Source organism: Dendrobates tinctorius, unplaced genomic scaffold (assembly GCF_039654945.1).
Source record: "Dendrobates tinctorius isolate UK_male_01 unplaced genomic scaffold, ASM3965494v1 ptg000213l, whole genome shotgun sequence".
Classification (NCBI taxonomy): Eukaryota; Metazoa; Chordata; class Amphibia; order Anura; family Dendrobatidae; genus Dendrobates; species Dendrobates tinctorius.
This window is the reverse complement of record NW_027361880.1, coordinates 5,430,323-5,455,198: the sequence shown is the minus strand read 5'-3', so window position 1 is coordinate 5,455,198 and position 24,876 is coordinate 5,430,323. Positions and strand designations below refer to the sequence as shown.

Below are 24,876 nucleotides of genomic sequence, written 5' to 3'. Positions count from 1 at the left end.
TGTTATGAAAAGGTGGTAATAAGCTTCAAAGAGCTGTTGGCCAAAAGCCATGCCCAACTCCTCATAGACAAAATCTCAGGGTATAGTTGAAACCAGAAGTTTACATACACTATTTAAAAAGACACATATCCATGCTTTTTTCAATATCTGACATGAAATCAGAATAAACCTTTCTCTTTTTAGGTAATTTAGGATAACCATAATTATTAATATTTGCCAAATGCCAGAATAATGAGAGAGAGTGTTTGAAGGCATTTGTATTACTGTAAAGTCAAAAGTTTACATACACTAAGATTACTATGCCTTTAAACAATTTTGGCCTGCCCATATGCTGATTTAATATATTTGGAAGCTTCTGATAGGTGTTTTGGCAACATCTGAGTTAGAGACACACCTGTGGATGTATTTTAATGCACACCTGAAACACACTCCTTTTTTGTGTAGTATCATGGGAAAGTGTCAAGAAATCAGCCAAGATATCAGGAAGAGAATTGTAGACTTGCACAAGTGTGGCTCCTCCTTGGGTACAATTTTAAGATACTTGAAGGTGCCTCATTCATCTGTACAAACAATTATACGCAAGTACAAACAAGATGGGAATGTCCAGCAATCATACAGCTCAGGAAATTAGATTGGTTCTGTGTCCCAGAGATGAATGTGCTTTGGTCCGACGTGCATATCAAGGACAAAAGACCTTGTGAAGATGATGGCAAAAGCTGCTAAGATTGTGTCAATATTCACAGTGAAACGAGTACTACATCAACATGGGCTGAAAGGCCACTCTGCCAAGAAGAAGCCTTTATTCTAAAAGAAACCTAAAAAAGCCATGCTAATGTTTGGAAATGCACATATGAACAAAGACCTTAATTTTTGGAGAATGGCCCTTGGAGCGCCGTCTATTAGCAGAAGAAGCTTGTCTAGTCTGAGCCCCTTTTAATGTTGACTTCTGACCAGATAGTTTTTTTTACTGATCTATGGATCTTTCTACCCCAGGAAGCTCTGACATCTTAGAAGAGAATGAACCAAAGCTGGGTGCAGCCCATGATTACAGTAAAAAGGGTAGTCTTGATGGACTCCTGGTACTGGTTATTCATGGCAAACTCTGCTAACGGCAGGTGTTCCACCCAATCGGACTGATGCTCAGAGACATAACAACGGAGGTACTGCTCAAGGGCTTGGTTGGTGCGCTCGGTTTGACCATTGGTTTCAGGGATATAGGCAGAAGAGAAGGACAATTCAATTCCGATCAGTTTACAGAATGCCCTCCAAAATTTCTAAACGAACTGGGTACCCCTTTCGGACACAATATTCACAGGAGCACCATGCAGTCGTACAACATGAGAAATGAACAGTTTGCTCAGGGTCACGGAATTGGGCAATCCAGACAGAGGAACAAAATGACACTGCTTGCTGAATTGCTGAATCTATCCACCACCACCCAGATACACGTCTTCCCTTCTGAGAGCGGTAAGTCAGTAATAAAGTCCATGGAGATATGAGTCCAAGGACCCTCAGGGGTAGGCAAGGACTGGAGCCACCCGGCAGGGTGATTATGGGGGGACTTAGCGGTAGCACAGGTTTCACAAGCCAGTACATAGTCCTTACAGTCCTTTACTATAGTTGGCCACCAAAAATTCCTGGTTACGAGTCTGATGGTGTTATTGATACCTGGATGCCCTGCAAGGACAGAATCATGCGATTCCTTCAGAACTTGAATGTGGAATGTGGCCGGGACAAATAATTTTTGAGGAGGAGTAGTGTCGGGCTTGATCTGGGTATCTACGGACTTCTTCTAGAAGATCCAAAGATACATCCGAAATAAAAATCCCCTTAGCTAATATTGGAGTCGGTTCAGTGTCCTCGACCTGTGAGGGGCAAAGACTTCGAGAAAGGGCATCAGCCCTTACAATTCTTAGTACCTGGTCGGAAAGTGATCACAAAATCAAATCTAGAGAAGAACAAGGCCCAACTTGCCTGTCTAGGATTCAGTCTTTTTGCTGTCTCCAAGTAGGTCAGGTTCTTGTGGTCAGTAATTACGGTGATCTTATGTTTGGCACCTTCAAAGCAGTTGCCAAAGTGCGCCATTCCTCGAAGGCCCATTTGATTGCCAGTAATTCCCGATTACCTATATCATAATTCCTCTCAGTGGAAGAGAATTTTCGGGACAAGAAGGCACATGGACGAAGTTGAGTGAGGGATGCAGTGCCTTGCGATAGCACTGCTCCTACTCCAACTTCAAAGGCATCTACCTCTACAATAAAGGGGGGCGGTCCACATCAGGCTGAACCAATATCAGGTTAGAGGAGGAACATTCCTTTAATACAGAAAATGCATGAAGTGCTTCAGGCTTCCAGTTAACCACATCCACCCCTTTCCGAGTCAAATCAGTGAGTTGTTTGGCTATCTCAGAAAAACCTTTAATGAATTTACGATGATAGTTGGTAACCTAGAAATCGCTGCAGCGCTTATAGAGACTTGGGTTGTACCCATTCCGCAAGGACAGGGTCCCCTCCCCTCTGTACCAGTCTGTCATTGTAAATTTGTTTACTGTTAACGATATCTATAACTTTGTATGTATCCCCCGTTTTCATGTACAGCACCATGGAATTAATGGCGCTATATAAATAAATAAATGGGTTGGATCTTCGAAGGATCCATGCGTTTCCTTTAGCTGACACAATGTATCCCAGAAACTGTACCTCCTCAGCCATGAAAACACATTTCTCTAGTTTGGCGGATAAAGAATGCTCTCTAAGTCTCTGGAGGACAGAACAGACATGTTGGACGTGCGTCATAAGGTCAGCAGAATAAATCAGGATGTCATCCAAATAAACGACTACATATACCCCACAGATGCCTCTGAAGATATCGTTCACAACATTCTGAAACACTGCAGGTGCATCACTGAGCCTGAACGGCATCATGAGGTACTCAAAGTGGTCGAGGGGCTTGTTAAACGCGGTTTTCCACTCATCTTTCTTATACGAACAAAATTAGCTCCTTGCTCCTTGGAGGTCAAGCTTAGTAAACCAACGGGCTCCCAACAGCTGATTAAAAAGATCAGGTATGAGTGGAAGCGGATACTGTTTATTCACAGTGATTGCGTTTAAATCACGTTAATCAATGCAAGGTCTGAGACCACCATCTTTTCCACAAAAGAACCCGGCCCCAACTGGTGAGGTGGATGGTCTAATAAACCCTTTTCGTAAACTGTCTGCTATGTAGTCTTTCATGGCCTGACGCTCTGGACCAGAGAGATTAAATAATCTCCCCTTGGGGAGACGAGAATTCGATATCAAGTCTATGGGGCAATCGTACTCTCTGTGAGGGGGTAGTTTCTCTGATTCTAATAGAGAAAAAAATCATTATCCCTGAAAGCATAAGGTACAAAGGGAGGCTTGACTTTTAACTTGGTTCACTGATAGCGATATACAGTTGTCCTGACACTCTGGGCTCCAGTGCACGATATCAACCAAGTGCCAGTCTATGACTGGATTATGTTTGCGTAACCATGGCATACCCAGAACTGCGAATGATAAATTTATAACCAAAAATGACACATGTTCGGCATGTAATAATCCCACTGACATTGATACTTCCTCAGTGACAAACTCCACTCCACCCTGGATGATAGATGTGCCATTAATCGCAGTGGTTTTAAATGGGGGCATTAAGCCTTAGCAGTGGTACGCCATGATTCCTTGCTATCAGGAAATCTATGAAGTTCCCTTCTGAACCACTATCTTCATAAGCCTCCAAACACACAGATTTCTTAAGGTAAGACATAGAAATGGGTAAAAGGACTTTGGCCGCATTAGCGGGCAATACCTGGTCAGACATGACCAGAACTACCCAGGTGCTGACATTCCGGGAGTGAAGACTTCTGACGTCCAGCGTTTTCCCAGTGGTCTCCAGACTGTGGCTTGTGCAGCATGTTAGTGCAAGATGATGGGAGTGATCCTCCACATGCCGAGCAGTGAAGCAGGTAACAGGTGCTTTAGCCACAGAATCAACTCGGAGAAAGAGGCAGGAGAGAAAAAAAATTCAGGGAAAAGTAAGGTAATGCCTATATATATAGATATATATATATATATATATATATATATATATATAGAGAGAGAGAGAGAGATTATATATATATATATATATATCTCTCTCTCTCTCTCTATATATATATATATATATATATATATATATATATATATATATATAGAGAGAGATATATATATATAGATATGTCTATATATATATATATATATATATATATATATATATATATATATCTCCTGGATATATACAAAAACGATTTTGGGCCAGAGATAATGTGACGTCCATCAGTTGCGAGTCTGAGCTGCACGTAAGACTGTATCCCGAGAGACCCCGAGACCCTTTACCCCCATACGGGGATCTGGAATTACAGCAGAGCCCAAGAGGTAGCTGCCTCTGAAAGCAGCGGACCGGAGCAGGACGTTCGCCAGGAAGGGACTAAAAACCGGGACCGAAAGAGTAGTCAGTCAAAAGTCAGAAACCGGTCGGGCAGCAGAGGTACAAAAATCGACAGGCAGTAGCAGAGTCAAAATCCAGGCTGAGTTCAGAGTCAAAAAACTGGGCGAGCAGCAGAGGTACAAAATCAGCAGGCTATAGCAGAGTCAAAAGTAGCAATTAAACACCAGAACACTGGGGAAACCAAGACTATCTCTGGCGGCCTTCAGGACAGGCTCCAGAGTATTTGAAGCATACTGCTATCCCTCACAGGCTCACAGCCTGATGACCTAATCTGGACCACCCCCAGAACCAGGCCAGATGGCGATGCACCAGTCCCTTCACCTATGACAGAAGAGCGAAGCCTGCGCAGGGGCCCCTTCTCTGTCACAACCATCACCCACAGGAGAAACAATGCGATGCCCAACGACAGAGGCATGCGTCAAAGGAGCGGGACCACATGAGGACAAAGCCCTCCTTTTGCCGGCACCACCAGTCAAAGGAGTCTGGCGCCTCCCAGCGGCCGAGGCAGGAACACCAGCCCCCGAGTCCGACGGCGACGTGACAGTCCGGTGCCTCCCAGTGGCTGAGGCAGGAACACCAACCCCCGAGTCTGACGGCGACGTGACAAGAGCAAAACTTTCTAGTTAATTGGTAGGCGGACTGGAGATACTCCAGATTCTAATGGTTGCAGGAAGTTGGACACCAATTGACTGATCCTTTATACATAACTTGGGTATTCTTCCAGTAAGTGATTCAAGGTTTGGTATTTTGACTGTTTCCCAAAATATATTCAAGATATAGTTTTATATAATTAATATGGGCTCAAAGTGCAGTCTCTCAGCTTTAATTTGAGGTTATGCACATCTTAATTGCCCCGACCAAGTGTTGAGTGCATGTACTGAACGTACATTTCAGTTGGCCAACAGTTTGTATTTTAAAATCATTTTTAATGGGTAGCTGCCTCTTTATAAAGGAACCAAAATTAATTGGACTTTTATCTCAAAAGCTCTTGAAAGAGCTATTCCATCATTAATTCATCAGATGAGCAGGTAAAAGATCTGGAGCGGATTCCAAGTGTGGTTGCATTTGGAAGCTGTTGCTGTGAACCCACAATAATCAGTTAAAGGAGCTCTTGATGGAAGAGAAACAGATCATCATTCGGCTGAAAAAAGAAGAAATCCATCAGACAGCAGAAATGTTAGGAGTGGCCAAATTAACAGTTATGTACATTCCGCAAAAAGAAAAAAAAAAGCTTGCTTGGGAATCTTTATCTTCCAAAAGGTAGGGGAGAAAACAAGGGAAACTGCTACCTTGGATCTAATCCTTATAAACAGGGAGGAAATGGTTGAGGAGGTAAAAGTGGCTGGGACCCTAGGAGGTAGTGACCATGCTATTTTAGAATTTTGGATAACTAGAGGAGGAAGACCTGTGAAGACTCAGACGTCAAGGTTAGATTTCAGAAAGGCAGATTTTAAGGGATTCAGAAAGAGAATTGGAGGGATCCAATGGCTGGATATCCTTAAAGACAAAAATGTCCAGGAAGGATGGGAAATCTTGAAAAATGAAATTCTCAAAGCACAATTGTTAACAATTCCGAAAATAGGGAAGAATAGGAAGCATTAAAGGAAGCCAGGATGGATGAACACAGAACTTAAGCACATGCTAAAAAGGAAGAAAAAAATGTTTATAAAATGGAAAGAAGAATATAATGCTGTCTGCAGAACCTGCAGGGCACAAATCAGATTATCTAAAGCTGACAATGAATTGAGGCTTGCAAGAGATGTCAAAAGCAATAATAAAGGATTTTGGGGATATATCAAAAGTAAAAGAAAAGTCAAAGATGCTATAGGATTTTTACAGGAAGAAAATGATGAAATGGTAAGACAGGATGTTGAGAAGGCCGAACTTTTAAATTCCTATTTTGCATCTGTTTTCTCTCAGAAAGGAAATGTAACATCAACTTCTTCACTGTCCTATTAAGGGAATAGAAGAATCCAGGATATCTATAAACAGAAAGATAGTGAGGAAACACTTAGCTTACCTAAATTCGAGTCTACATGTCCAGATGAATTACACCCCAGAGTACTGAAGGAGATGGCAGAAGAAATTTTTGAACCCCTCTCCATAATCTTTGAAAATTCTTGGAGAACAGGAGAAGTGCCAGAAGACTGGAGAAGAGCAAATGTTGTTCCTATCTTCAAAAAGGGGAAGAAGGTGGACCCAGGCAACTATAGGCCGGTGAGTCTGACTTCTATACCAGGAAAGATCTTTGAACAAATTATTAAACAACATGTATGTCAGTATCTGGATAAGAATGAAGTGATTAAACAGAGTCAGCATGGGTTTGTAACTAATAAGTCATGTCAGTCTAACTTAATTTCCTTCTATGACGGAATCACTGATTGGGTGGATCAAGGAAATGCTGTAGATATAGTATATCTTGACTTCAGCAAAGCATTTGAGAAAGTATCTCATACAATCCTTATTGAAAAAATGTCTAAGTATGGAATGGACAAGGCAACTGTTAGGTGGATTCATAACTGGCTTAGTAATCGGACCCAAAGAGTGGTCGTAAATGGCTGCACATCCAGTTGGAAGAATGTCTCAAGTGGGGTACCACAGTGCTCTGTCGTGGGCCCTGTATTGTTCAACATCTTTATCAATGATTTAGATGAAGGAATTGAGGGTAAACTGATTACATTTGCTGATGACACAAAGCTAGGGGGGATAGCTAATACTAGAGAAGAGAGAGAGAGGATTCAAAAAGATATAAAAAAAACTGGAGAAGTGGGCAGCAACTAACAGAATGGTTTTTAACCGCTTCCCGACCGCCCACAGTAGATAAACATTGGCGCTTGCTGGGCTTTGTGCAGCGCCGACGTTTATCTACTGTCGGCGGTTTTGTGCCCCCCGGGACCCCCACATACCTTACAACGCGGGGATCCCGGTGCACAATGCATGCTGGGACCCCCGACGTCATCGAGACCTGATTGGTTCAGGTCCTGATGACGTCAGCGTCACAGCAGCCAATGGGAACGATCGCTGGGAAAGCTGTTTGTTTCCCGGCGATCTCCCTCATTGTAACGCGGCTTCTCCCTCTGATCTCACTGACAGATGATCAGAGGTGAAGCAGCGTTACTGTGTGACTAGATCGCTGCCTGGCACAGCTGATCGCTGCCTGGCACAGCTGTGCCAGGCAGCGATCTTGTCACACAGTAACGCTGCTTCACCTCTGATCATCTGTCATTGTGAGATCAGAGGAGAAGTCACGTTACAGTGTGCCAGGCAGCGATCTAGTCACATAGTAACGCTGCTTCTCCTCTGATCATCTGTCAGTGTGAGATCAGAGGAGAAGTGGCGTTACTATGAGTCAGATCGCAGCGCAGCGATCTTGTCACAAAAATAAAAAAAAGTAAAGAAAAAAAAAAAGAAAAAAGCAGGTACACAGGTTAGGGTTAGGGCTAGGGCTGGGATTAAGGTTATGGGTGTGTTGGTGTTAGGTTTGTGGTTAGGGTTATGGTTAGGGCTGAGATTAGGGTTAGGGGTGTGTTGGGGTTAGGGTTGGAATTAGAATTGGGGGTTTCCACTGTTTAGGTACATCAGGGGCTCTGTAAATGCAATATGACGCCCGCAGACCATTCCATCCAAGTCTGCATTTCAGAACGTCACTACTTCCCTTCCGAGCCCCACCGTGAGCCCAAACAGTAGTTTTCTCCCACATATGGGGTACCAGCGTACTCAGGACAAATTGGACAACAACTCTTAGGGTCCAATTTCTCCTGTTACCCTTGTGAAAATAAAAATTGGGGGCTAAAAGATCATTTTTGTGGAAAAAAAATGATTTTTTTATTTTCACGCCTCTACATTATAAACTTTACTGAAACACTTGGGGGTTCAAAGTGCTCACCACACATCTAGATAAGTTCCTTGGGGGGTCTAGTTTCCAAAATGGGGTCACTTGTGGGGGGTTTCCACGGTTTAGGTACATCAGGGGCTCTGCAAACGCACATGACACCCGCAGACCATTCCATCAAAGTCTGCATTTCAGAACGTCACTACTTCCCTTCCGAGCCCCACCGTGTGCCCAAACAGTAGATTTCTTCCACATATGGGGTATCAGCGTACTCGGGACAAATTGGACAACAACTTTTGGGGTCCAATTTCTCCTGTTACCCTTGTGAAAATAAAAATTGGGGGCTAAAAGGTCATTTTGTGGAAAAAAAATGATTTTTTATTTTCATGGCTCTACGTTATAAACTTCTGTGAAGCACTTGGGGGTTCAAAGTGTTCACAACACATCTAGAGAAGTTCTTTAAGGGGTCTAGTTTCCAAAATGGGGTCACTTGTGGGGGGTTTCCACTGTTTAGGTACATCAGGGGCTCTCCAAATGCGACATGGCATCCGATCTCAATTCCTGCCAATTCTGCATTGAAAAAGTCAAACGGCGCTCCTTCCGTTCTGAGCTCTGCCGTGTGCTCAAACAGTGGTTTAGCCCCACATACGGGGTATCTGCGTATTCGGGAGAAATTGCACAAAAAATTTTGTGGTTCATTTTCTCTTTCTACACTTGTGAAAATAAAAAAAAATGGTTTTGAAGTAAAATGTTTGTGAAAAAAAGTTAAATGTTTATTTTTTCCTTCCATATTCCATTCATTCATGTGAAGCACCTGAAGGGTTAATAAACTTCTTGAATGTGGTTTTGAGTACATTGAGAGGTGCAGTTTTTAGAATGGTGTCACTTTTGGGTATTTTTTGTTATATTGACCCCCCAAACTCACTTCAAATGTGAGGTGGTCCCTAAAAAAAATGGTGTTGCAAATTTTGTTGTAAAAATGAGAAATCGCTGGTCAACTTTTAACCCTTATAACTTCCTAAAAAAAAAAAAAAAAAATTGTTTCCAAAATTGTGCAGATGTAAAGTAGACATGTGGGCAATGTTATTTATTAACTATTTTGTGCGATATCACTCTCTGATTTAAGGGCATAAAAATTAAAAGTTTGAAAATTGCAAAATTTTCTAAATTTTCGCCAAATTTTGATTTTTTTAACAAATAAGCGCAGCTCATATCTAAAAAATTTTACCACCATCATGAAGTACAATATGTTATGAGAAAACAATGTCAGAATCAGTAGGATCCGTTGAAGCGTTCTAGAGTTATGACCTATTTTAAAAAAGACATCAACAAACTGGAGCAAGTTCAGAAAAGAGCAACCAGAATGGTGACCGGTCTGCAAACCCTGTCTTATGAGGAAAGGTTGCAGGATTTGGGAATGTTTAGTTTGCAAAAGAGAAGACTGAGAGGAGACTTAATAGCTGTCTACAAATATCTAAAGGGCTGTCACATTGTAGAAGGATCAACTTTATTCTCATTTGCACAAGGAAAGACTAGAAGCAATGGGATGAAACTGAATGGGAGGAGAGACAGATTAGATATTAGAAAAAACTTTTTGACAGAGTGATCAATGAGTGGAACAAGCTGCCACGAGAAGTGGTGAGTTCTCCTTCAGTGGAAGTCTTCAAACAGAGGCTGGACAGACATCTGACTGGGATGATTTAGCGAATCCTGCTTTGAGCAGGGGGTTGGACCAGATGGCCCAGGAGGTCCCTTCCAACTCTATGATTCTATGATTCTATCTAAAAAAGGCATCTACTGAGGACAACAGTGGTGAATGATGGCATAAGCCTTTCCACAGTGTAGAAAATCCCCATCATAATATCTACACAATTTAAGAACACTTTATAGGAAGTGTTTCACTATCTAAGGCTATCAAGAAAAGACTTCATCTTTATAAGAGCAGATACAGAGAGTTCACCACAAGGTGCTAACCATTAATCGACCTTAAAGGGACTCCGTCATTTTCTTTTTAGCATGTAAACTGTCCCCTAGTGCGTCGTTTGTGATGCAATGTGCCTCACTAGCACTTTTTTAAACTAATCCTGCACTTGCGCAATGTATTGATGAGTCATGCATGCGCCGTAACGAGCGGCTCACCGTGCGTGCGCACTGAAGCGATATGTAGTACCCAACTTCACTGACTGCAGCCAGAGCTCGTTACGGCGCATGTGCAGCTTCACGATACCCTGCATGACGTCGGCACAGCCCCGGGAACATCATTTAAGTTGCATGGGCAGTGCTAAGAATGACTGAATAAAATGGAGCACACCCCTATGACTAAATGAGCAGGTACGATATAGCTACAGGTGCATCTCACAAAATTAGAATATCATCAAAAAATTATTTCAGTTCCTCAATACAAAAAGTGAAACCCATATATTATATAGTCATTACAAGCAGAGTGATCTCTTTCAAGTGTTTATTTTGTGTTAATGATGATTATGGCTTACAACCAATGAAAATCCAAAAATCATTCTCAGTAAATTAGAATAATTATAACACCAGCTTGAAAAATGATTTTAAAATCTGAAATGTTGGCCTACTGAAATGTATATTCAGTAAAACCCAAAAGTCACTAGACCTCAAGCAGCTTGGATTGTGTGCCTCTCCACTCTTCCTCCAGACTCTGGGACCTTGATTTTTAAGGTCTAGTGTGAAATAACCACAATCGATGATGGTTTCGGGAGCCATGTAATCTGCTAGTGTAGGTCCACTGTTTTTTATCAAGACCAAAGTCAGGGCAGCCGTCTACCAGTAAATTTTAGCTCACTTCATGCTTCCCTCTGCTGACAAGCTTTTTGGAGATGGAAATTTCATTCTCCAGCAGGACTTGGCACCTGTCCACACTGCCAAAAGTACCAATACCTGGTTTAAAAACAACATTATCACTGTTTAATTGGCCAGCAAACTCACCTGACGTTAACCCCATAAAGAATCTACGGGGTTTTGTCAAGAGGAAGATGAGACACCGGACTCAACAATGCAGACGAGCTGGATGCTGCTATCAAAGCAACCTGGGCTTCCATAACACCTCAGCAGCGCCACAGACTGATCGCCTCCATACCACGCCACATTGATGCAAAAGGAGCCCCGACCAAGTATTGAGTGCATTTACTGAACATACATTTCCAGGACGTCCACCTGACAGCACCATGGAGGACGTCCTTCTCCTCCTTACAGGGACAGGAAAAGCACACGAGAGGTTAAAAGGTCATGTCCCTCCCCCTCTCCCTCAGTGTTTTTCCTGTCCGTGCAGGGAAGGACACACGAGAGACTGCGCTGAACTTACCGGAGGGGCTCAGGGGATCATGCGGCCAGTCCAATCCTTCCCGTCAAGAGGTCCCGAGGCCGAAACTCCGAGGGGGAGTCCCTCTGCCCCAAAGGCCAGGAGCAGGACGACGCTCCTGGAGGGAGCCGTGCCTCCCTATGGGAGGCTCTCAGCTCCAGGATTCACCGCCATAGCAGGCGATGGTCGGCTCCCGTAGGTGGATGGCCGAGCGGGCACCGGCAGGAGGATGGTGCGGGCGGCGCCGGGAGGAAGGAGCTGCGGCTCCAGCAGACCGCCATAATAGGGGGAGGTCGGCTCCCCGCAGGCGGCAGGCCGAGCGGGCATCGGCAGGAGGACGGCGTGGTCGGCGCCGGGAGGAAGGAGCGGCGGCTCCAACAGTCCGCCACAGCAGGCGGGGGCCAGCTCCCCGCAGGCGGCAGGCCGAGCGGGCACCGGCAGGAGGACGGCGCGGTTGGCGCCGGGAAGAGGAAGAAGCGGCAGCTCCAACAGACCACCACGGGAGGCGGCTCCCCGCAAGCGGCAGGCTGAGCGGGCACCGGCGGCAGGAGCATAGCGCAGGCGCAGCCCGGGCAGGAAGTGGAGGAGGCGGCCTATCGCGAGAGTTTGCGCATCACGTCCGATGACGTCACACGCCGGCCTTGAATCCCAGCACGCGCTCCTGAGGTCCACATCGCTCTGCAGAATCACGCAGGATGGAAGGAAACGCTCCAGCAGGCGGAGGGGTAAGTGCGCATGGCGCAGACCACCCTCCCCCACCCATCCCCGCAGCCCAGATCTGAGTAGGTGCCCCGTTCTGTATTAGGAGAAGGGAACCCGGGCAGAATCCCCCTCCGGGGTGAAGGACCCGGCAAAAGCCACCTGCAAATCGGTCCGATGCCCTCTATGTAGGATAAAGCTGCCAGACAACTATAACAAGACCCTATGCGGACCCTGTACCTCAAGGGTCATAGGCGAGGAACAGCCATCCCTCCTTTCCGAAATGAGATCGCTGATAAGCGAGGAAGTTCAGTCCTCTACAGCCAGCCTCGCACGGCGTCAGTCCCCCAGCCCAGGGCCGAGTCGCAAGAGTCCAAGGTGGGAAGCAGACCCAGCTTCGGAAGCAAGAACTAGTGAGGAGTCCGACTTCCGGGATTCAGATCAGGAGGAAGAAGGCGAGATCCTGGGGGATAGACAGGATCAGAGCAGGAAGTACCTGTTCTGACTGGAGGACACGGACGAGTTGGTCCATGCAGTCAGGAATACTATGCAAATAGAGGAAGTCCCTAAACCACAGTCCAAACAGGACTTAATGTTTGGAGGACTGGTGGCCCGGAAACAGGTAGTGTTCCACGTAAGTGAACATATCAGGACAATGGTCCAGGAGGAGTGGAAAGAGGCAGAGTGTCGGTTGATACTCTCCCGAGACTTTAAAAATAGACTGCCTTTTGATCCCGAGGAAACACGGGCATGGGAGGAAGTCCCTACAATAGATGTTCCAGTCGCCAAGGTTACCAAGAAGACGGCCATCCCATTCGAGGACTCATCAGGCCTCCGAGACCCGATGGATAGGAAGGCTGACGTCTTGTTAAAGAGAACATGGGAGACGTCGGCGGCTCTTATTAGGGCCAACATAGCAGCCACCTCGGTGGCCAGGTCTATGTTTTTGTGGATGGGGCAGTTGGAGGAACACCTAACCAACAAGACCCCTAGATCAGAGATCCTAGCATCACTTCCTCTCATGAAATCGGCCATGGCGTTCCTGTCGGATACGTCGGCTGAGTCAGTGAGGTTTGCAGCCAGAAACGGCTCCCTCTCTAATCTGGCCCGAAGAGCAGTCTGGCTTAAATCCTGGTCGGGGGATAACGCTTCTAAAACAAAGCTATGCACCATCCCCTTCTCGGGCCTGAGGGTATTTGGTCCAGCCCTAGATAACATTCTAGAGCTAGTGTCCGATAAAAATAAGGGATTCCCGGAGGGAAAAACCCAGACGGCCCCAGTCCTTTCAGAGAGGCTCCTTCTCTAGGAGACAGACTGACTTCAGGGGTCGGGCAAGGTCCGATAGAAGCACCTATAGGAGCTCCTTCAGCCAAGGTGGGAGGAACAAAGGTCCCCTCTTCACATCAACATCTAGATCGAGGAGGCAATGACGCCATAGGTATTGGGAGGAGACTTCGCCACTTCGCAGCAAACTGGCCCCGAGTCACCCACAATCAGTGGGTCCTCAGAACCATCACGGAAGGCTACAGTATAGAGCTTTATTCACCTCCCCCCGACAGATATATTGCCCCCACTGTCGTCCCGGAGGACTCCGCAATGTGGACGGATCTACAGGACATGGTCAACTCAAAAGTCATAGTACCAGTTCCCCCGACGGAAAGAGGAAGAGGGCACTACTCTTCCCTGTTTTCGATCACAAAACCATCCGGCGAGGCCCGCACATAAACTTGAAACCACTGAATGCCTGGGTCAGGTACAAGAGATTCCGGATGGAATCGATCCGATCTGCAATCCTAATAGACAGGGATGCTGTCATGTGCACCCTAGACCTAAAAAAGGCATACTACCAAGTCCCTCTCCATCCCTCATCCCAGAGGCTACTAAGGTTTGCGGTCAGTTTACCAGCCTGGACCTGCCACTTCCAGTTCCAGTGTCTTCCATTTGGGTTGGCTTCAGCTCCCAGAATCTTTACAAAGCTGGTGGAGGTGGTGGCCTACCTGAGAGATCAGGGAGATCAGGGTATCGTGATCATTCCATATCTAGACGACTTCCTACTGGTGGCAAGATCCAAAGAAGCGCTCATTCGAGACAGGAACCGAGCAACTACCGTAATGGAGTTTCTTGGCTGGGTGATCAATTGGGAGAAGTCGGACCTCAGGCCAAAGACCAGAAAAGTATTTCTTGGAGTCCTTCTAGACTCAGCCGACAGAATATCCTTTCTACCCGAGCGGAAGCAGAGGACTATTCAGGCCAGAACCAGAGACCTGTTGAGGCGTCAATGCTCTATAAGAGAGGCAATGGAGGTCTTGGGCCTCATGACGGCCTGCATCCCGTGTGTCCGATGGGCCCAATTCCACTCGAGATCAATACAGAGAGAGATCCTCGCAAAGTGGGACAGAAGTCAGGCGTCGCTAGACAAACCCCTAAGGCTGCCAGAACAAGTAAATGAGTCCCTTCGGTGGTGGACACAGTCCAGAAACCTTCAAGTGGGTGTACTATGGACAACCTCTCCATACGTGGTAGTCACCACAGACGCCAGTGCGTGGGGATGGGGAGCCCACATAGAAGGGAAGATCTTCCAAGGAAAATGGCCAGTAGACATCAGGACCAAATCCTCCAATTTCAGAGAGCTCTTCGCGGTCTGGGAAGCGTTGCGGCGAAACCAGTTGGTACTAAAGAATCGTCACGTTTGCATATTATCCGACAATATAACGGCAGTGGCATTCCTGAAGCACCTGGGAGGGCCCAGACATCAACCACTACAGGCCCTGGCGGGAAAAATATTTGCTTGGGCAGAGCGAACAGTCCGATCAGTGACCGCAGTACACTTAGAAGGTTCCCAGAACGAAGTAGCAGACTACTTGAGCAGACAACAGATCCACCCGACAGAGTGGGAACTGAACGTGGAAATCTTCGACCATCTTTGTCAGCATTGGGGGACCCCCAGTATAGATCTTTTCGCAAACCGAAAGAAATCGAAGTTCCCCAGATTCTACTCCTTGAATCCGACGGACCACCCGGAAGGTGTAGACGCCCTGAGTCAGACTTGGGGAGAATCCCTCTCTTATGCGTTCCCACCACTGGCTCTCATACTGGCAGTGCTCAGGAAGATACGCAAGGACCACGCAAGAGTGATGTTGATCGTTCCATACTGGCCGAAGAGAAGCTGGTTTCCCCTTCTAGGAGCCATGGCAGTAGGAAATCCAATCGAGCTACCCCCGTGGAAGGACATCATCCACCAGGGCCCGATCCACCACCCGAACCCAGCAAGACTCCACCTATCGGCTTGGATCCTGAGAGGGACATCCTGAAGGCAAAGGGGTTGTCGGATCAAGTCATATCCACCCTACAGGCCAGTAGGAAACCGGTGACATCCGCAATCTATCGAAAGATATGGAAAAGATTCTGTCTGGAGGGTGGCAGGTCCGATCTCGTGGCAGGCACTCCTGACCTCCCATACTAAGCTTTTTGCAAGCAGGGTTTAATAAAGGCCTTAAGCCCAGCACTCTAAAAGTCCAGATTTCGGCCTTGAGCGCCTTGTTCAATTAGCAGTTAGCGTCCCATCCCTGGGTAATAAGATTTATAAGAGCCACGCAGCGCCTGCGCCCCACGATTAGGCAGCTCGCCTCGCCTTGGGACCTGGGCCTGGTACTCGGGTTTCTCTGTACAGACCCCTACGCTCTCGGCGAGAAAATAACAATCTCTGCTCTCACTCGTAAAACGGCCTTCCTAGTAACCATTACCACGGCCAAAAGAATAGGGGAGATCCAGGCCCTGTCCACTAAGGACCCATATCTCCAGATGAGAGATGACCGTATAATCTTAAGGTTAGACCCGGCATTTACCCCCAAAGGTAGCCTCTTCTAAAAATTTAAACCAAGAGATAGTGTTACCATCTTTCTGTGATAATCCCCGTAATAAAAAGGAACAGCGTCTTCACTCACTGGATGTGAGGCGGGCAGTTCTAGACTATCTAGAGGCCACCAATAGCTGGCGCATTGACCCAAACCTGTTCATCCTTTTTGGGGGTAAAAATAAGGGGAAAAAGGCCTTTAAGGCGTCCATCGCACGCTGGATTACCTCAGTAATCACTGACGCCTACCAAGCCGAAGGCGCCAACCCGCCAGATTCCATAAAGGCCCACTCTACAAGGGCGGTATCTGCCTCATGGGCCGAACGGGCGGGGGCCTCGGTTGATCAAATCTGTAGAGCAGCAACCTGGGCCAATCTTAATACATTCTGCAAGCACTACAAGCTTGATGTGTTAGCTGGTCAACAGACCGCATTTGGGAGAAAAGTTCTCCAGGCGGTAATCCCACCCTGAGGAGGTGCTTTGGTACTCTCCATGGTGCTGTCAGGTGGACGTCCTGGAAAATAGGTATTTGACCTACCGGTAATGATGTTTCCTTGAGTCCATCATGACAGCACGGGTAGTTCCCTCCCTGTTATGTTATACTACGTTGTATTATGTTATGTCATATTCTGTAATAATTGTTTCATTAAACTGTTACTAGCATCATCCACCTTGTGGTACTTGTTAAATCACTGAGGGAGAGGGGGTGGGACACGACCTTTTAACCTCTCGTGTGCTTTTCCTGTCCCTGTAAGGAGGAGGACGACGTCCTCCATGGTGCTGTCAGGATGGACTCCTGGAAACATCATTACCGGTAGGTCTAATACCTATTTTCAGTAGGCCAACATTTTGGATTTTAAAATCATTTTTCAAGCTGGTGTTATAAAGTATTCTAATTTACTGACATAAAGACTTTTGGGTTTTCATTGGCTGCAAGCCATAATCATCAACATTAACAGAAATAAACACTTGAAATACATCACTCTGTTTGTAATGACTATATATAATGACTTTCACTTTTTGTATTGAAGAACTGAAATTAACTATTTGATGATATTCTAATTTTATGAGATGCACCTGTATATGAAGTGCTTTTAGCATATGATTAGACCACCTTTTATTAAGAAAAACGTGTTATTGATGCACTAGCTGTGTACTGGGGACAGTTTACATGCTAAAAAGGACATGACCGGTTCCCTTTAAAAATAGGTCAAATTAGACTTTGCCAAAAACCATATAAAGACGCCAGCCCAGTTCTGGTAAAGTATTCTTTGGACAGATGAAGCTAAATCAACCTCAACATGTGCCAGAAAGATCGGAAGAAAAAAGTATGGAGAATGCTTGGAAGCACTCATGATCCAAAGCACACAACATCCTTTGTAAAATATGGTGGAGACAGTGTGATGGTATGGGCATGTATGATTTTCCAATAGCCTAGTGTTCATTAATGATACGGCTGAACCTTTCCCTGAAGACAAAACCGACTGGTTGCTATGGAGAGGTCGTAAAGTAGCGAAAGACAACTGGATCCCAGTCCATCAGCCAGTTTATTATTTTGTGGCTGCTTGATGGGGTCCTTGCGAATCACATCCTACCTGCCAGTATTTCCGGCTCCTTTGATTAGCTGACCGGGCACAATGTTACCATTGCTGGGTGATGAGACAAAACGTTGCAGCAGGCTGGATAAGAAGAGACTACACGAGGATCTTATCAGATAGGAGGCATTTCGCTGAGCTCCGTCCAGTAGCCGTGGAATACTGAGAATTTATTCTGCACCTATTGTTTTGCTTATCTCAAGAGGTGACACCCTGGTCAAATGTGTTCAAGCTTCCTTATGGGAATAGATAGTTATGGGAATAGTTATTTAAAAAAAAAAAAAACCTCTTGCAAAAACATATTTGCTTTCGCCATGTTAATAGAGACTTGTTCTGTAAAAATATAAGGCATCAATATAATGCATTTCTCGTGGTTATTGTCATAAAACATTTTTGAAAAACTCCCAACAGAATTGCTGTTTCTGTTCATTTTCATTTTGCATCACAGCAAAATTAAAAAGTGATTACAAGTTGCGTGTTTCCTAAAGTGGTACCAATAAACGTTTATTATGGAAAATACAGGCTGTTAGACAGATCCTGTGTGCAAAAAAAAAAAAAAAAAATTTAAAGCTCTCACAATGTGGAAACCTTAAAAAAAAACAAACGTTGGGTGTCCCAGTTCTGGGACCTACACCTATTGGAAGATTGTGGAAGTATTCTTTTCCCCTTTTAGAAAATGTTGGATGCATGATTGCAGCTTCATTCACTCCCTATTGGACAAAGTCGAGCGCAGCTCTCGGCACGTGCTTATAAATATGAGATATTAAACCATTTGGAAGTGGGACCTCTTAATATAGATGGATTTAAAGGGGGATGAGATAAGTGAGTGTAGGCAGACATTTCTGGTAAACATTTGATTATGTATCTGCGGGTAAGAAAAGTTGACTTTTGGGAATAATGAATTTAACTTGAAGGATAAGAACTAAGAAGCTTACCAAAGTTATATGTTCCAAAGGAGAGATGAGTAATGAATTCTCTTTGCTTAAAAGGGGAATTAAAGAGGCTATCTGGTCTCCTGGTAAGTCACCAGTATAGGTATTGTCTTTGAGTGCAATGGTTATTTACCCACAAGTATGTGATTTGCAGATTACAGATAAGTGTTAAAGAGGGACCCTGATAGGTGTCATTATGGATTAGGAAAGTATTAAAAGTGGAGTGTGAGAAATTAACAGAAACTAGGCTTATATTAGAGACCCTGAAGGAACTGTAGACACTGCCCTTGGAAGAAGAGATTGTGAATTATTGCAATCCGGAATGTTTAAGCTTACCAAACACATTCTGCACATCTACACTGTGTGCTCAATTATTATGCAAGCATTTTGACCATATAATCATTTTTTATGCTTTCCAACCAACTCCAAGATGTACGAACAAAGCTTATTGCTTGGAGCATATCAGATGATGTGTATTGGTGTAATTGACACCACAAAAACCAGACTCATCATAAACTTGCACTGTGTGTGCACACACCCAAGTGAGTGCAATTAGCCACTCTGCTAAAGGATCATGAAAAACAGGAGAACAACCAGAGTTTATCATAAAAAATCAATAAATTTTATTAACATGTACAAATACTAAAAACAGCATAAAAAACAGACATTGTAAGGACACCAATAAATCCGGAAAAATAACACAATGCTGTGAAAGTAATACCATAAGAAGTCCCTCTATTAACACATCAATGTCCCATAAGGATTAGTATAAAGCACAACAGGTTAAATCCTGACTATGTATAATTTAGAGCCACCAAACAAATGGATGCGGCCCGACCGACCATACGGCCTGTATATCTACCATATGGCTATAAAACCCCGCAGTGGACAAATTATAGGAACAATGGAGGGAGAGCAAACAATTACTCACTTGATAGACACAGCAGAGGTTAACTGGAAAAACCCCAAGAAAAAAGGAAAAAGCCCCACCCACACATAAAAACCATAAAAGAATAGGAGAAGGAATATAAATAAAATGACTTATTACAAGAAAGGGCCAAAATTCAAAGAGTCATTAAGACCAGCGGGCTTCATGGTACCCAATTGCACAATCCATTTTAATTCCCGCTGTGCAAGTAATTTTTTAATGTTGCCACCTCTTATCCCTGTATGTACAACCTCAATCCCCCTCACCATAAACTCAGATGGATCGCAGTTATGTACTGCTTTAAAGTGTCGGGGGATCATTTTGAGATCAATATCTTCCTTGACTTTTTTGGCAGCGATGATATCACGGATGTGCTCCCTTACACGTACGCGTAACTCCCTCGAGGTTAATCCTACATAAATCAAAGGGCACCCACATGTTGCATAATAAACTACATTGGTACTATTACATGAGATATACTCATTGATTGTATAGTTTTTGGTCCCATCAGCAGAGGAAAATGAAGTGGTACGAATAATATTGTTACACGCCAGACAATGTCCACATTTAAAACAACCCCTCAGATGTCTTCTATATCCAAAGAGGCTCTCTCTAGGTGGCACATAATGACTCCTTGTGAGCAAGTCTCAAAGATTTTTCGACCGCCGCGGGGTCATTTGTGGTCGAGCAGTTAGAAAGGATCTAAGGGAAGGCTCTGTATATAATATAGGCCAATGTTTATGGAGGATACCCCTCATGCTATCCCATTCGTGATTAAACTCAGAAATAAACCGTACAATTGTCCCCTTTTTTTGGCGCTTTTTTGGAGTACAACAATTGATCACGTCCTATACGTTTAGCCCTGCTATACCCATTTTTTATGCTCCTCCCGCTGTAACCCCGTTGTCTGAACCTCTCCCCCATGTCCAGAGCTTGTGCCTCAAATTTCTGATCTGTGGAACAAATACACCGAATCCTCAGAAACTGTCCGACCGGGACGGCCCTCACCGTGGCATGGCTGTGCGCAGACTGTGCGTGTAATAACGCATTAACAGATGTACTCTTACGATAAACATCAGTCTGGATTAAGGATGACGAATCCACCTCCAGACTGATATCCAAAAAATCAATCTTACCCAAATAATATTTAAATGTATATTAAAAAGATTATTATTGAGCATAGCCATGAAGTCCTCCAACTGCCGCACCGTGCCCCGCCAAAAAAACAAAATATCATCAATGTAACGAAGCCAGTGTAGTACATGGTCAGCGGCCTCCGCGCCCGCGTCCCCAAAAACCAACCTCTCCCAAAACCCCAGAAAAAGGTTGGCGTACGCGTGCGCACAGGCCGCACCCACGGCCGCGCCTCGCTTCTGCAGGTAAAAATGGTCCTTAAAAACAAAAAATTGTGTGTCAAGGCAAAGTGCAACAGTTCGAGGACTAATTCACATAGAGGGCCGTCCAGGTCGGAGGCCTCCAGGAAAAAACGCACTGCCTGTATACCATCTTCATGTTTGATGCAGGTATACAATGCCTCTACATCAGCAGTGACCAAAATCGTTCCTGCATCTAAACAGACTCCGTTAACCCTAGCTAGGACATCCGAGGTGTCTTTAACAAAGGACGGCAAGGTCTCCACCAGTCCTTTAAGATAGTAATCTATAAATTTGCAGATGGGATCACATAACCCATCGATCCCTAACACAATCGGACGTCCCGGGGGGTTGACGGAGTCTTTGTGCACTTTAGGAAGCAGGTAAAATGTCGGTACCTTGGGAAAAGGGACAGTCAATCCCTCTAGTACTTTTTTACTAATAATCCCTAAATCAAATGCACGCAGGAGAATTTTCTGCAAAACTGCTGAGAAAGAGGCCACCGGGTTATGGGTGAGTTTGCTGTATACCTCACCATTGCGGAGTTGGCGGTATGCCTCCCGTTCGTATTTGGCCACTGGCCAGACCACAATGTTCCCCCCCCTTGTCAGCTGGCTTAATCACCACATCATCAAACGATTGCAAATCCCGTAACCCCTGTCTTTGCTTATTTGTTAAGTTGTCATATTGGCGGAAGGTTGGTAATTTCTTGAAATCTTCCGTCACCATTTTGGTAAATACTTCCACCGCCGGGCACAATGACAAGGGGGGAAACCTTGTAGACTTGGGAAGTATAGTTTTTGGCCACCCACCTTCTCTCGTGGGATTCTGTTCCTCCAACAATTCCTCCAAAACTCCAATAGCCTCCCTCTCAGCAGGAGTCCAATTCTCCTGGGCCAAATCACCTTTGTGATGTAATTTTTTTAGGATCAGTTTCCTAGAAAAAAGGTGAAGATCTTTCAAAGCTGTGAAAAAACAAACCATTAGTAGGGGAGAAGGATAATCCCTTACTCAACACCTCTATTTGTACTTGAGATAGTACGTGATCAGATAAATTAATTACCTGGAGCCCTCCCTGAGGTTCACCATCCGGATGTTTAACGGATGCGTATTTTTTTTAGCATTTTGTCTCGTGTTCCTCCTTCCATTACTGGTAGGGGCATGATTTCTATTTCTTTCAAATCTGGATATACTCGTAGATGGCTCATCTATAGAGATTGTAGACCTCCACGAGGTCGACCGTGATCGAGACCTAGACCCATTCCTATTAGCAGGACGTGATCTTTCGTTAGTATATCTCCATCTATACATCTTATTCTGTTTATCATTTACATCACGTTGAAATTTTTTTGATTTAACCTGCTGTATTTCATCCGCCCAAGTCTGTGTAAGATCCTCGATCTCAGAATTAAATTTCTTTAGGGCCTCATTTGACATGTCCTTTTTAATAGAGCATAGAAGAGTTTCAATCTCCCCCTCAATTTTCTTTAGGGACTCAGTATTCATGCTTTTTAGTATCTCCATAAAGCCATAGGAGCAGGTGTTAGCATATCCTTCCCATTTCTCTCTAATTTCCACACTTTCAACAGGGAATGAGGGGAATACTTGCACCCTTAAACCCCTTGGTATTAACCCTTTTTGCAAATATCTATCGAGAAAGGCATGATTCCACCATATTTTTCGTAAGAGGTCCTTAAAATTAAGGATAACCTCCTGCAAACCTTTCTGATTTTCTTCCACATTCATATCATTGGTATCCTTGAAAACATTGTCTAGTTGAGAGCGCCATGCACCATCGCGGGCTCTAAAATCCATTAAAGTATTGCTGGAATGGACTGTGAAAAACACAGAAAACACAATTGGCACCACAAAAACCAGACTCATCATAAACTTGCACTGGGTGTGCACACACCCAAGTGAGTGCAATTAGCCACTCTGCTAAAGGATCATGAAAAACAGGAGAACAACCAGAGTATAGCATAAAAAATCAATAAATTTTATTAACATGTACAAATACTAAAAACAGCATAAAAAACAGACATTGTTGTGTCTATCAAGTGAGTAATTGTTTGCTCTCCCTCCATTGTTCCTATAATTTGTCCACTGCGGGGTTTTATAGCCATATGGTAGATATACAGGCCGTATGGTCGGTCGAGCCGCATCCATTTGTTTGGTGGCTCTAAATTATACATAGTCAGGATTTAACCTGTTGTGCTTTATACTAATCCTTATGGGACATTGATGTGTTAATAGAGGGACTTCTTATGGTATTACTTTCACAGCATTGTGTTATTTTTCCGGATTTATTGGTGTCCTTACAATGTCTATGTTTTTTATGCTGTTTTTAGTATTTGTACATGTTAATAAAATTTATTGATTTTTTTATGCTATACTCTGGTTGTTCTCCTGTTTTTCATTGGTGTAATTGAGCAGGGTGCGCTCAAAGGATATCGACAACCTTTATCAAGGTGTGCTGAATGATTAGGTAGCTTGTTTTTTTCAATTTTAATTTGGCCCCCCAAAAATGTAACTGTGGAAAGTCAAAAATTGTTACAAGTCTTAGAGGGATGCAGCACTTTTGAAATTGCAAAGATATTGGGGGCATGATCACAGAACTTAGTATTGTGCAATTAGTCAACAGGGTTGCAAAAAATGTGTTTAACCGCTTCCCGACCGCCCACCGTAGATAAACGTCGGCACTAGATGGGCTTTGTGCAGCGCTGACGTTTGTCTACGGTGGGTGGTCTCGCAGCGCTCAGGACCCCCAGGAGCCTGCAAGCGCTGCGATTCCTGTGCAGAGCCGTTGCTCTGACAGGTGACATCATCGGGACCTGATTAGATCAGGTCCCAATGATGTTAACCCTTTGCTATCTTCCATATGCCGCTATCGTGGCATTTAGAAGATAGCAGGAGGAGACCCCTGCTTTTTTACCTTTCAGAAACCCCCCCCTCGCAGTCAGATCAACGTTGCCTGGCAGCCAGAGGTCACGTGATGTCCTCCGGCCCTGTCAGCTACAGTGGCTTGTTAGGCTCAGCCTGCAGCTGAGTCTAACAAGCGATCTCCCTCTGCAGCACTGACAGGTCTCTTGCAATGCAATACATGTGTATTGCATTTCCACAAAGAAAAAGATGATTAAAAGGCTCTTATACTAATATGAAAAAGACTTTATTTTTAGAACCATATATAAAATACTACACATTACCAATTAGAGGAGTAAGGGGAAATAGACATACACATATGTATATTGTGATTACACACATAAAAAAGACGCACACATCCAGCACATGGAGAATACAAGCTGCTATATGTCTCCAGTTATATGACTATCTAAATATGGCAATTTATTCAAAGTAGTAGGTCAACCTCAACGAGAACAATAACATTACAATTACCATATACCAAAATTAATATATTTCAGATTTCACTACTGAGGTTGTATACCATATCTTAAATAATACTACATAATGTAAAGAGACCACATTATAGATGTCTATTATATTAAGCATCCACCACTAAAAAGTGGCTACTATAATTAGCATACATTGCCACTACATGACAGTAAATATTTGTGGGATGAAGCATAAATGCAGCCACACATCCTGACTGATCACCTATTACACTACCTATATTACCGCCAAAAAATGGCCGCTATATACACAGGGAACAAAGCCCATTCTATGATAATTACCGGCAGTGGTGGTCAGGAGGTACTCCAGTGTCTGGATAGCGCGTCCGCCCTGACGCGCGTTTCGGACCTGCCTTATTAATTTTACTACCCACAGAACGTCATTAAAAAAAAAATAATTCCAGAATTCCTGGCGTTTGATCA

The 24,876-nt window shown here is 44.4% G+C and overlaps 1 protein-coding gene across 5 annotated transcripts in view; it reads left to right on the top strand.

The window, feature by feature from the left end:
- Positions 1-24,876, top strand: part of MORC2 (MORC family CW-type zinc finger 2) — a 196,131-nt gene that overhangs the window by 3,416 nt on the left and 167,839 nt on the right. The gene's annotated exons all lie outside the window — the stretch shown is intronic.